The sequence below is a fragment of the Ambystoma mexicanum genome, chromosome 10, assembly GCF_040938575.1.
Source record: "Ambystoma mexicanum isolate Mex_15411 chromosome 10, UKY_AmexF1_1, whole genome shotgun sequence".
Lineage (NCBI taxonomy): Eukaryota > Metazoa > Chordata > Amphibia > Caudata > Ambystomatidae > Ambystoma > Ambystoma mexicanum.
This window is the reverse complement of record NC_090932.1, coordinates 1,145,029,268-1,145,043,523: the sequence shown is the minus strand read 5'-3', so window position 1 is coordinate 1,145,043,523 and position 14,256 is coordinate 1,145,029,268. Positions and strand designations below refer to the sequence as shown.

Sequence of the window (14,256 nt, the reverse complement as noted above, 5' to 3'; positions counted from 1 at the left end):
CACTCCATCGAATGTGTGTCGTGCACCTTGACTGCGTGTAATGAAGCCAGCCAGAATATCCACTTGATCATGTATCCTGCAAGCAAAAATCAATGCATTCACCCGGCCCACATCCATGAGTGTGACACCTGGGCAAACAGATTAGCTGTCCGCAACCATCTCCCAACATACACATAAAACAAGTGAATGTAAAAGTGAGTGCCATGTGACAGTGTCATGGCATCAATACCCAGGGACAAATTGTTCACCAATGACACATCCCAAACGCCTTCAATGGGTGCCACATGAACAAACACTGGCAGTGTTCCCCACAGCCTGAGCTTCATTGAGCTGCTATTCCTAGAAGAGAATTACTAATAAACACTTCAGTGTTATGCCTATGTGTGAAGGACATGGCATTCAGAAAGTGCAGCATGTACAGAGTCAGCTGCAATGGCAGCCAATGTGTAACCATGAAATGGCAATAGTGTATCCCAGTGCAAGAGGTTGACCAACACCATACATGATGATAACTGTAAAAACACATGTTGTTGAATTGGAAAAGCACCACCTGTGTGTTACAGAGCATCAAGCAAATCATGTGCAAATGTCCTGAACATGCAACACTCCCACAGTCACCCCACCCACTTCACTCGCAAACACAGTGTGGCCATATACACAGTGATGCAGCACATGTGAAATGAAATGCCATTTGCCTGTGCACAAACAAAATTCCACTTCACACACTACCACACGTCCGCCCCATGTGCATACTCACCACACAAATAAACCCTGAACATAACACATGCAAGTAAGCAACCCCACACATGACTAACAATGATCATGATCAGTGCTACTAAATGGACTACTAAGCTGGCGCACTGCAAAAATAACTGTGACAGACATTGACTGTGAGTTAAAAAAAAGAATATATTATACAATTGTATTCTCACCATACATACTGTTAAAATAACCATAAAAGTTGTCCATGTAGTAATAAAAATATTAAAATAGCCATGTGTATTCAAAAACATACAGTAAATAAATTCCAATATCTACAAAATCAACATGTCCATCTGGAAGCCTCAAAGACACCAAAAACACTATTTACAAGAAAACATGGAGGATTGTCCCGCGTGCACTCCAAATTAAATAATAAATGAAAGGAAACCTACACCAAAATAACTATGCACAAAAAAATGGAGTAAAATCCAAAGTCCAACCTCCAAATACTAAAAGAAAATCAACGGAAACCTAAATCTAAAAACCTATTTACAAAGGCAGCGGGCTTGTCCTTCTCCTCACCAAACTCCCTCAATGTCTCGTCCAGGGCATCATCGACCACTGCGTCCCATTCCCATAGGCGGGCCTCTGCTCTCTCCTGGAGGGCTTGCAGGGCCTTCAGCATTGCCCTCTCCATCCCCTACCACTCCCTGCAAGTATCCTCGAGGATGTCAGACCGCCTCTCTGTCCGACGCAGTGCAATCTCCGCCTTGGCCATGGTGACTCTCACATCCAAAGCCTGCTGTCTCTCTGCCCTGATTCGCTGCCCATACCGCATGAACACGGAAGACATCCTTATACGAAGGTCCACATTTTCATCCTGCCTGACGCCGGATACCTGCCTCTTTGAGATGGGATGCCTGTATTGTACTCAGGTACAATAGCCTTATACTTCAAGCCTGCTTCTGCTGAATTGCCCGGTGCCTGCTTCGTTTGGACACCCTCCGGCCTGATGACATCACCTGGAGGTGTTGGGCACGTGCCCTGCTCCTGGGTGCCTGCTCTCCCTCCATTGCTGTTGCTCCTGTCGTAGCCTGGATTGGCATGGTTACCACCTCAGCTTATCCACTGGTGACTCCCAACTCAGGCAGGGATGTTAGCTCCACCTGACTGGCCGACGTGGGTGGGGCTGGTACACAGGGGGCCCTGGTGCAATCTGGGCCCGAAGGTGCCTGGAAGGATGACTGGTGCACAGAAGAGCAAGACGAGGAGGGGATCGCATAAGAGGCCAGCCCACGCATCCAATTCAAGAGCAGGAATGCTGCTAGCCAGTTCAGGAGACGCCTGACCTCATTGTGATGATGTGCAAGCCCACGAGTGTAAGCCTGCACATCATCACGAATGACGCCTGTACGCCTCGCAATACCGGCTAGCAGGGGTTCCACTCTGTCTCGAATGGTCAGATCTGTAGGCATTGGGGTGTCGGTTTGGGTGGAAACATCCGACACCTGCAGATGGGTCCGGCCTGGGGCATGCCGGCAGATGCATACTGAGGCAGGCGCTGGCCCAGTGACAGGATTTGGCACAGGGAACTCCACGGTGACCTGCACTGCCTCCTGCCCCTGAGACAGGACTGCACCAGTCACACCCACCTCACCACCCACGCCGGGCACCATGGACTGGTCTAATACGGCCCCCTCCTTCTCCCCATCCCCCGCCAACCTGGATGCCTCCCCAGCGTCTTCTGCTATAGATGGCCCCTGTGTGTGCTCACCTGTCCCCCCCCCCGCTGACGAGGAGTCCACATCCACCTTCACCCTTTTGGACCTCCCCTCAGCAGCTGTGGCCGATGGTTGAGACGCAGCACCAGTCTCCTCGCTCCACGATGATGATGTTTCCTGGGGGCATGACTGGGCCTTGTGTCTCTGCCCGGTGGAGGCATCCCTGCTCTCTTGCTCCACAGCACTTTCTCCGTCCTCTTCTTCCAACACCGCTGTGGATAAGGAGACATAGAACACAAACTCAGGGTACTGTACCTATGTGTATTTGGCACAAAACATATGCACATGAAGTACACTGCCAAAGGTCAGAACCATCATCACCCTCCACAACACACAGGTACATGCAATGTACATACATACACATACATGTCTGTCCTTTACAACGGACAATCAGATCCTTGGACATGGCACTGTAACCACCTACAAATTGTGCATGCTACACACACATGCGTCATGGGCCATACACGTGTCATGCACACACATAACCTGACAGTCCTGAAGCAGTGCACTGAGCTATCACATCAGAGTTCCCTCAACATCAATCAGGCAACAAGACTAGGGCACACATTGAAATGCACCAGTCACATCCATCCAGGAGTGATGGCCATTCACACAGTCAGATCTCTGACACATACACATGTACACCGTGCCTGTTCATGAAGTTGACAACACCACCCATGTGTCACACCTCTCCCACGGGCACATCTCAGACACATGTAAGAAACCACATGCACGTTGTGATATGCTGCAGTACAACACACATTGCAAAAGTGAGACCATTGAAATTACGCATGGTTCATAGAACACATGTGGAGCACTGTCTGGGACATGCACACAGACATCGGTACAAGAGGCATACTTGCAGTAATGCCAGGCTGCACACTCCCACCATACATCAACATGCACATGCACTGTGAAGGCCAGCAACACATGGACACTCACCTGACGAGTCCAGACTGTGCTGCAAATCGCAAACCTGGGTGTGCAGCGCTGGGTAAAACCGCCCCAGGACCTGCATGTCGGTGGTGTTCAACCGACCCCGGCGCCCCCCTTGGTTGTCACCATCCTGGAGGAAGCACCTGGCCTTGTTGTGGGTCCTGGATTTAAAGTCCTCCCAGTGCTTGTGCACATGCTGATAGTCACGGGGTGCCACTCCATCCACATTGATGGCACCAACAATCTGGTCCCAGATCTGCTTCCGTCCTTCCTTGCCGACTTGCGTTGCGGAGTTGAAGAGGGCATCATAATGCCCTAGGACATGCTCCACCAGGATTTCAACTTCCCTGGCTGTGAAGTTGACAGCCCTCTGCCTCGCTGCCGTGGGGTTGCCATTTGTCTCCGAAGATGTTTGTTTGGACATGGCAACCCGCGTGACAGGTGTGGGTGGGCAAGGTGGACCTGGGGCTGGGCTGCGGAGCGGTGGTGATGTTCTGGCACGTTGGGAGTCTTCAGAATCAGCTGAGGTGGTCCCATGGCCGAGGACAGGAGCACCATTAATGGCTGGACAGCAGGCACTCAAATTGCAGGGTAGGTGGTGTATGGGAGGATTGGTCCAAGAGACCCCCGCCCCTGCAGCCTCTCCCCCCTGTGAAGTCCATGGCTCGTCAGGGGTTCCCTCTGCCACCAGGGCCCAGGTGGCGGGTGGACCACTGGCTGAAGACATTGACCAAACATGCTGTATTTAGCTAGGCCCTGGAAACCAGTTTGTGAAATCAAAATGGCATGAGCCCTGTGCACCACAGCGCGGCCCCCACCCCTGGAGAGTCTCACTTGTCCCTGCAGCCGCAGCTCCCTGGCAGATCCGCTGAGAGCCCGTTCCCACGAACAGACAGACATGAGCTAGTGCTAGATGCAAACACTGTAACATTTCACCTTCCGCAGTGTATCACTGTTCCCAGTATGACCCGGCCAGCAGGGCCGGGGTGGAAAAGAACTGTAAAATGGTCCCCTGACAAAAGCAGAGCCCCCAAATACTAATGAGCAAACTACCTGTGATGAAACTCTTCTCTCCATGACCTTTCTGACTAAAAACATGTAACCTCCATGAAGATGGCAGAATGTGTGTTTATATGGCATTCTGGTTGAAGTACCCACATCCCCGTAGCTATGCGCAAATGGTAAAAGTGCCCCGGGGTTTTCATGTTATATGTTTCGCCGAGAAGACTGCACCCAAGGTCCCATGCCATAACTGAACTAATGCTGCTAGAGTGCAAAGGAAGACAAATACAACCCCATTGGGAGCTCATGTAAATGGTGCACGAAAATGCACAATATGTATGTCCAAGCTCACCATGTGTCACTGCCATCAGTCTCATTAGCCGGTTGTTCCTGCGTGCTCCACCAACCTTACTACTACCTTGCTTACTGTGCATGTATAGAAATGTAACAAAATGTTGTGGTTGTTAAATTCTTAACATATAGGTAACGCATTTGAAATGGCCATGTAAAAGGCACTAACAATGTAGAAAACATAAGCTTTGAAAAGACTCAATGAGTATTGTATATGATATGAATGTTTATGCCTCTTCCACTTAACCTGCAACGCACGAGGAAAACACCATTGTGGGCAAATCCAAGGCCATTCCCCCTTCCTCCCCATTGAAGCCTGCCAGACGGAAAGCAGAGGCCTGTGCTGCTCTGCTTCACCTTATATTATTTATAACCCAGCAGTAAACCCCGGCCATAAACACAGGCCCGAAGGTGCCCTTTCTTAGGCTCCACGACCCACCGGCTCACCCTAGGTTAATGGCCCCTGTAAAATTAGGACACCAAATATTATAGCAACACTGCAGGAACACATTCATAATGACTTCTAACGGGACATGATAACTCGGACAGCTCGTCCCTTGCCCTGAGACCCAACCTCGCGACCTATGATACCCGGTCAACAGGACGACGGTAACCATGTATTGATGTATCACCAAAAGACCCCACTCTAGGTGCATTCCTCCTGTGTTGCATTAACCTGTAGAATAACCTATTGTAAGATTTACCGGGGAAGATAATATTGCAATATTCAATGAATGCGGTGTGCGTGGCCTTAGGGCAGAAAGCCAGGAAAGACGTTCATCACTGACACTGGTCATGGCTGGCACAACAACACCGTCCGGATGAACCCATCTGACCTGCCCAGCCAGGCCCAGCCCACGAGGGTAACCAGTGACGTCCACCAACCACGGCAAACCACATCACAGCGGCACCTATAGTTAGTAGTCGCCACCCAATCCCCACGAACTTGTGCCCCCTATAGTATGTAGGTTCTTATGATGTTTTTTGTAAATATATACGCCTGTCTTTGCTATTGTCAGACAGAGCGCTCTCAGAGTTTGCAGAGTCCTTTGCATGCCCTATTCTGATTGATAAACTCCCATTTAAGCTCACCCGCACTTTGTCTTAGCCTTATTCCCATCTTGGGAGAGTCCATTATTGTCTCTCATTGTAGGGAGGATCGTGCTATCTGGGGGACGCTCGCCTTCAGTGGGCAGCAGGCACACACAGTGGGCAGGCAGCAGCAGATGGCTTGTAGGAGGCAACTCGGAAGTAGGAGGCAGGTAAAAAGGCTCGTAGGCAGGAGCGCATGGGTCTTCCGTGTTACTCGTGTGGGCAGCCAGAAACAGAGTGACGGTTACTTCGCTCATGCAAAATTAGCATCTACATGTGAAATCAAAGGAAAGGGCCTAATCGCGTAAGTTACGTGACACGCGCTGGCCGTTGGGTGTTGGCAAGTGCTGGTCGCTGGGCATTGGCGTTCAGATTCGAGATATAGGAGTGAGTAGGAGAATATCACACAGCTTGTGCGAGTTGGAGCAGACCGACGTGTGGACTTCAGAGATTTTTGGGGTCCCACACATTATTTTCACTACTGTGACAGTGCAAAGTTCTTATTTTGGTGGGGGACTTGCCTCTGCACACACGCAGGCATGTGTTTTTATCTTTTTTTAGGCTAATAGTGAGTCGTGTACGCATTATTCATACTCTGGATGCCCCTGTGTATCGCGTACCCCCATTGTTAACATCACAGTGGCTTTTGTGGGCTTCACGTATGCATTTTTTGTGTTACTGGGTGCCACCGCGTAACGCTTTTTCTTTTCACGTGAGCTACTGAGGAGGGGGTCACATACATGTTTTTTGATATTTGTGCATTACGCGTCCCATTCTTTTTATCTCCAGGGGTAATATTGAGCCTTGCTGGACCATACTAGTATGTTTTACATCACGTATCCTGCCCCATCACTCCAATTGCCCAGGACAATTGTTTGGTGTGACTCCCATTGTACAAATCCATCTGTACCATGAGTGGGAAGGTCACAAGAGGAAAGGTGGCAGAGGTGCTAGAGGTGGCCGGGGTCATGCAGAGGGAGCTGTGCCCCACCAGCAACAGGGTCTTGGAGATGCAGGGTCATCTGCTCTCACCACCACCCAGGGTCAGTGAGCTGGAGTGGCAGCTGCTGACCCCAACACCAAGGGTCAGGGATCTGCAACAACGTCTGTAGTGGTCACCGCCCGGGACACAGAGGCACAGGGGCAGCGGATGGCTATGCATCCAAGGTGAAGGGACATCCATGACAAACACCTGGCACCAGCTCCCTGGGTCCGGGAGATGCAGGGTCATCTGCTCTCACCACCACCCAGGGTCATGAAGCTGGAGGGGCAGCTGCTGACCCCAACACCCAGGGTCAGGGATCTGCAGCGGCGTCTGTAGTGCTAACCGCTCATGGACACAGAGGTGCAGGGGCAGCTGATTGCCATGCATCCAAGGGAAATGGACGTACAGTCAAAAGCACCTGGCTCCAGCTCCCAGGTTGATGGACCAGCAGGGCCACATACTGGCCCAACATCAGTGGGTGATGGCATGTCCCAGGTCACTATTGGTTCAGCCCCTACTGGCCTGAGTGGTCACAGCCACTCAGGATCTGCACCACCTTCCAAGAGGCAAATATGTGCAGGACACGGAAAAGCTTGATCCCAAAGCACAGCAAAGGTGACCGCCACGTCGAGGAAGAGGAGCTTCAATAAAGAAGAATGTGACATCCTCGTGGACAACGTGCGCATACACTACCGTGACATGTGCACGCAGTCAGGGAACACACACACCTGTTCAGCATATGGTCCACTGGCAGCGAGTCACTGATCTCATCAACACCTTGGGGAATGAGAGGCGCACCGCTTGCGACATCATGAAGCGGTGGAATGACCTCCACCGTTGAACCAAAGGGAAGCTGGGTGCCAACCTCACTTCTGCTCTGGTGACTGGAGGTGGGTCGCCACATGAGCAGGATCTCACGCCACATGAAGAGGTCACGAGCAAGTTTATTTGTGTGGATCACGTGCAAGGCGTGGAGACCTAGAAAATTACGAGGAAACGTCTGGTGAGTGATGAAGCATGTACATCCTGATTATGTGTATGTAGATTAAATAAATGTGTATGATAGTGTAGCACTTCTGCCTGCATTTGTATGACTGACATGGGTTAACCATGTCATGGTGTACTGACCCGTGCTTAGTGTACTGCAGAGTGCATACAACCCATGTGCTGCACATCGGTAGTACATGTCTTTGGGACAGCAGTCATCCACAGCCGTCAGATATTGAAATACATTCCCGGCATGCCAACACAATGTGGCATCTGGCTATGTACATCAGTGATGTCATGTGCTTGTCTCTGAAGCACATGCTACACATCATGCACTGCGTGTAGTCCAAATACCACCCACATATGTCCATAGGTGCTAAGCTTCAATTGGTTCCACTATTACTGCTAAACAATTGGAAGATATGAACCAACAATGCCATATCATATAAATGAGATACCACTCATAAAGTAAGCTTGAAGACTTTTGCTATTTATTATGCATAAGTGCACGGATGAAGCTTGTGGCTACAGTTTTAGGTGCATTAATCCATGTGCAACCCTAGTCAAGTACAAATAATTTTGTCTGTGCACACAGAGTTAAATACAATGTTTTACCTCAAATCTCATAGCACTTCAAAACAAATGTATACACGGGTGAGGCTAATGAGTACAATAGATACAAATGTAAGTACATCAGTCCATGTGCAAACCTTGTAAAATACAGTTTGAAACCTCAAAAAATGGTTACCTTTCAAAGCATGTAACCGATGCAATTGCGTCCCAAGGGTACCAATAATTTTGTGCACATGGTGCCAAGAAACTGCTAATTAAATGCCAGAAATGCCTATGTAACAAAGATGCCCTCAAACAATTGTTGTCTTTCAAAGCATCTAACAAACACAATGGTGTACCATGGGTACCAATCTTTTGTGCAAATAGTGCCAAGACGTGTTTTGACCCTCTGGGTTCTCATCAGGGCACTATAATTCTCTAAATGATCTTAAATGATTTGTACCAATCATATCACTCATGTCAGTTACGTGTACAAAAACACTGTTAAACGGAGGGGAGAGGAAGGGAGACAAAAAACAGAAACAAAAAGTGAAAAAAATGTTTTAGTGAAATGATAGTTCCGTTTTGCATCCTATCTAGTTACCATATCTGGTTCTTTCCAATTTCACGGAAAGGTCTTAGATCGCGCAATTACCTTGTGGTATACAACCTGGTTTGTGACATTGCCCAATGGCCTAGTTATACTTTTTATATGTACCCATGGAGGGAATCGTTTATTCAACGTCCACACATGTGCGTGTTGATGTGCACCCTGCCCCTCCCCCCGCTTGGGGGGACCGGGCCCCCCGGTCCAAGATGGATACATTTTTTTCTTTTTTTCCACCCCCTTGACCAGATGTTGGCATGTCATATTTTATTTTGCCCTTTCTTGTTTGTGGTCTTTGTTATTTTTTGCATTGATTGCCCTTGAGATGTGCCATTAACTCCTCAGGGACTATACATGTGCAGTGGTGTATGTGCAGGCATAGCTAGTGAACTCATCTAGCATGTTTGCGTGGGGGTGCACCGGGTGGCATGTGCAGGTAATGGTACCTTTTTTTTCCATGCCACTTGTGTGCTTTCAATTACACTGCACAATGTGTCTTTTAATATGTTCGCCCATGTTGTTCCAGTAATCCGTGATGTGGCAGTGACTGCTGTCCCCGGTGAGACATCCTGCACCATTCGAAGTCCACACTCCTCGTGCCCTCCACCAGACAATGCTGTTCCTTTAACAAATTAAGGGACACACTTACTGGTGAAGGTCATGTGGGATTTACAACATTCAGACACCGTTATTTGGTAAGCATGTTGTGCATGCTTCATTGTTGGTCATCTTTGATGCAAGTGTCAGTTCTCTTATATGTTCTTTGCATACTCACATGACGTTGTGGTCATTTCATAGGAGCTCATGTCACTGTGTAAGCTACCTATGTGGATACCTCAATTGGCGCATCGACTGTGCTGTGCAGCATGTCATTGTACATCGGTAAACCAGGCCATTGACTCCTTGATCTGTCATTTCCTTGTTATTCATTCTCTGATCCACTCTCTCTCTCCCTTTCTCTCTGGTGTGGTACACTGTACTCCTGTACTAATCAATGTCAATGGCCATTCACCCTGTGTTGCTCCTGCACTCTGTGTTGTATGCATATTTTCTTTCGGGTGTCAACTGTGATCATGTATGCGCATCTATTTTGTGCTGTTACTCTGCATTTCATGTAGGTAGAGCGTCTCATGATGGTGTGCATCGTATGCAAGGCAGGTGAGTTCCACGGACAGGTGAGTGCATGGCAACGCTGCACTGTGGGTGTTACGCTCACCTGGAACCCACAGGGGCATCGAACGGAACTGGACTGCCACAGACTCCACCAGCGTGAATCGTAGTGCGGTGATGGCTGACTGGACTGGCCCTCCTAGTTTCGTCTGCTTGACCCGTAAGAATAATCTCCTAAAGGTAGGAAAAAGGGAATTAGCCACCCGTGGGCGAGAGGATACACACACTCAATTGTTCCCCACTGAACACCTCCTGTATTCCCTTTCACTGGTCTCACCTTATTGTTTGAAAAGATGAGCTCTCCATCCTGCGTGGGGGCAGGGGTGCGCAGAAAACCAGTTACTTCACTGGTCTGAAGGAGTTGGGCGAGTTCCAGACAACTGGTGACTCCGAGGTAAGTAGCATATAGTTCTTTAGATCAAACTGTCTGTTATTCACTCTTGCCCCTCTTTTCTCCCTTTTTTCTTGCAGCTTGAGCCGAGGGAAAATCACCTCATTGGAAGCAGAAGCGCTTAGGTATGAGTCTGTAGTTCCCAAACTGTCCGGCGAAAATAATGGCCCAAATGTATTTAAATGACTTCCTTCTGTCTCCCTACAGGTGCGGCGTAAGAAGAAATGGCGTGCAGAAGAAGAATGCCTCGGGCGATTAACTCAAGTAAGTATCTTGCGGTGAAAGAAGATTGTCCTTGTTGGCTATTGGCTCACCTTGTTATTTGTCTTGTCTTTTCAGATGCCAGGATTTCGGCGACGAGGCAATGGAGGCTGCGCCGGGTCGCGGAGATGCTGTGAAGACTGGTGAGTATGGTGCGGCGCTGCAGCTGGCAAAGCGACGCGTTTGAATTTAAAGTCTCTTTCTCTATTCAATGGTGCGGCAGCTCTGAAAACTGCTGATGATCAACAGGTAATGTCCGTGTTCTAACTTTTCCTTCTTCTTTCCCTTCTTTCTAGGATCTGGTCCGGAGTCGAGGCGGGCGTGGCTGAAGACAGGATGCTCGGCTTGCAGGCACGGTGAGCGTTACGCTGCAGAAGGCAGAATAACGCGAAGCATGTGCTGTTCATCGGGCGTGGTTTAAATAGCCTTCAAAGTAGTCCCAGGTAAGAAGTCCCAAAACCACACCCAAGCAAAGAATAGTCCCTAAAGAAAAGTAATCCCGTCCAGGTCTCACAATGGCCTATGCTTAAGTTCCTTGCAGCATGGTCTGGATGAGGTAAGTTTGACAATATGAGCCTGGCGCCTATGGCGCCAGGACCGCACCCATATAGCTCCTAACTGGGATGGTGGGAATCCCAGTGGGTGCTTGGATGCCTGTTTCCTGGGCAGACGGACTTGATCCTGATATCCGGGGGCAGACATCATGACAGCACTTCCCCCCAAGGCCCCTCCTAAGGTTGTTCTTCTCGTTGGTCCGGGTTTATCTGGGAAATTCTGATGGAATTTTCTTATCAACCTTGGTGCATGGATGTAGTCACTCGGTTCCCATGACCTTTCCTGTGGCCCATAACCCTTCCAGTCAACTAGATAAAAGAGCTCTGATTTGAGTATTTTTGAATCCAAAATATTTTTAACTTCAAATTCGGGTTGCCCGTCTATTAGGATGGGATCAGGTGGCTTGGTGAGTCTTGTTCCAGGTTGTACTGGTTTCAGAAGTGAAACATGAAAGACGGGGTGTATTCGCATAGTTGAAGGTAACTCCAATTTAACGGCCACGGGATTGATAATGGCCTTAATAGTGTAAGGTCCCAAATATCTAGGGTTAAAGGTCTGAGTTCCTTTCAGAGGTATGTGTTTTGTAGCCAGCCAAACTTGGTCTCCTATCTGGAATAGCGGAGCCTTGCTTCTGTGTTGATCTGCAGTCTTCTTGTATCTTTCCTTAGCTTGTTTCAAATGTTCAGTTGCTCTTTTTAACGCTTGTGTAATAGTGGTGTGTAGATGGTTTACAGCGGGCATTTCTAAGTGTTGGGCTGAGTCAAGTTCTGAGGTCCGAGGATGTCGCCCATATATGGTATAAAAAGGGCTTTGTCCAGTTCCTGAATGTAAAGAGTTATTGTATGCATATTCGGATATCCACAAGATTTCCTTCCAATTGCCTTCAGTTTGGTGTAACATGCAACGTAGGTATTGCTCAAGAGTTTGATTGGTTCTCTCCGTCTGACCATCGGTCTGGGGATGGTGGCTGGTTCATAATCTCATATCGATTTGGGCCAATTGGCAGCATTTTTTCCAAAACTGTGAAATAAACTGGCTACCTCGATCAGAAACCAATACGGAGGGGAATCCGTGTATTTGAACAATATTTTCAAGAAATTCCTTAGCCAAGGTTGAAGCTGAAGGTAGCCCCTTCAAGGGGATGAAATGAGCCATCTTGGAAAAAAGGTCCACTATAACTAGAATGGTGTTAAATCCATTACATGGGGGAAGGTCAGTAATAAAGTCTAGGGATAAGGTGTGCCAGGACGTAGGTGGAATGTCCAAGGGTTGTAAAAGACCAGCTGGTTTCTACTTCTGGGACTTGTTTTGGGCACAAATGCCACAAGACAACACAAATGATTTTACGTCCTTCCATCAAGTCGGCCGCCAGAATTTTCTTTTGATTTTGGCCTCAGTCTTGGCGATTCCAGGGCGTCCTTCAATCAGACCGTTGTGGTAATTGGAGATAACTAATTCCCGTAGTTCCTTGTTTGGTAGAAATAGACGATCTTGATAGTAGGGTAGACCATCGGTGACTGAATAATCTTGGCCCTTGTTTAACCAGTCTTGTAATGCTGCTTGGTGGAATAGTTGTTTGATTTTAATATGGACGTCATCTAGAGTTCCAAGTATTCTTTTCTCCGAAATTATAGGTACTGGGTCAGGGCTTGAACATGCTTCTCCCATTCCGATACGGGACAGGGCATCAGCTTTGCCAACCTGGTCGATAAGTAATCACAAAATCAAATTCCGCAAGGAATAAGGCCCACCTAAGCTGACGTGATGATTGGGCCTTGGCTGTCTTTAAGTATTGCAAATTCCTGTGATCGGTGAATACAGTGATGGTATGCCTAGCACCGAGAAGATAATGACGCCAAGCCTTAAACGCTGACTTGATGGCCAGTAACTCCTTGTCGGTAACAGCATAGTTTAGTTCAGGTGCTGAGAATGTTCTTGACAAGAATGCCACTGGATGAAGTTGGCCAGTCTCAGGATCCTTCTGAGAAAGAACAGCCCCCATGTCTAAGCTGGATGCGTCAGTTTCCACCACGTATGGAAGTTCAGGACGTGGATGTCTTAAAATGGGAGCAGAAGTGAATTTTTGTTTTACAAAAGAAGCCGTGATTTCTAATTCTTCATTTCGGTACAAAAGGTGGAGCGGTGCAGAGCTGCAACACATGGTGCACTTGCTGCACAGCTAAAAGCGCCAGTGGTGCCCATGTAAAATGCAATACCCAATGGCAAACGTAAGAGCTATTGGCTTTGCCAGCACTTGTCTTGTCATGGATGTACCTGAGCATTTGGCAGGAGCTTGTTTCACATGACGTAAGAGCATAGGCAATACCAACAATGCCATTCAGAGTAGCTGGGCAATACCTTGCTTTGATGTGAGTACTAGTCCAAATCATAGCAGAACTTGAGACATGATGCGAGTTTCGTTCATATGTTAAGTTGGACATGACAGTAGCATGTAGTAACCAGATAACAATTTCACTATACAGCAGCCAAAACTATTGACTATGTCAATGCTTTTTTGTTGCCACATACCACAAAATTGCCTTTGTTCAATCAAGAACAGATAGAAGATCTGCGGATCCCGAGTGCACAAGAAAGGTGCAAGGTAGTCACCGCATGCCTCTTCACTGTGCAAGTGTAAGTGCTGTGGTGAACTGGGGTGGCTGGGCTCGACTTCTAAGCTAACTGTGCCAGCATTTTATTTGATATTCTTACTGGTGTCAATGGAACCCGTGACCGGAAACAAAGTGGAAAAAGTTACGCATCTGGAATTCTCTATATATTGTGCTATATCCGCCCTGCCCCCTTCCTTCCGAATCGTCACACAGATTGTACACGAACAGCATACAGATACAGGAACAGAAATCTGTAAGAGGGTTGGCGATGG

General features: G+C 48.2%; 1 protein-coding gene across 1 annotated transcript in view; it reads right to left on the bottom strand.

The window, feature by feature from the left end:
- Window positions 1-14,256, bottom strand: part of FAM178B (family with sequence similarity 178 member B) — a 1,611,694-nt gene that overhangs the window by 1,274,313 nt on the left and 323,125 nt on the right. The window lies entirely within an intron of this gene.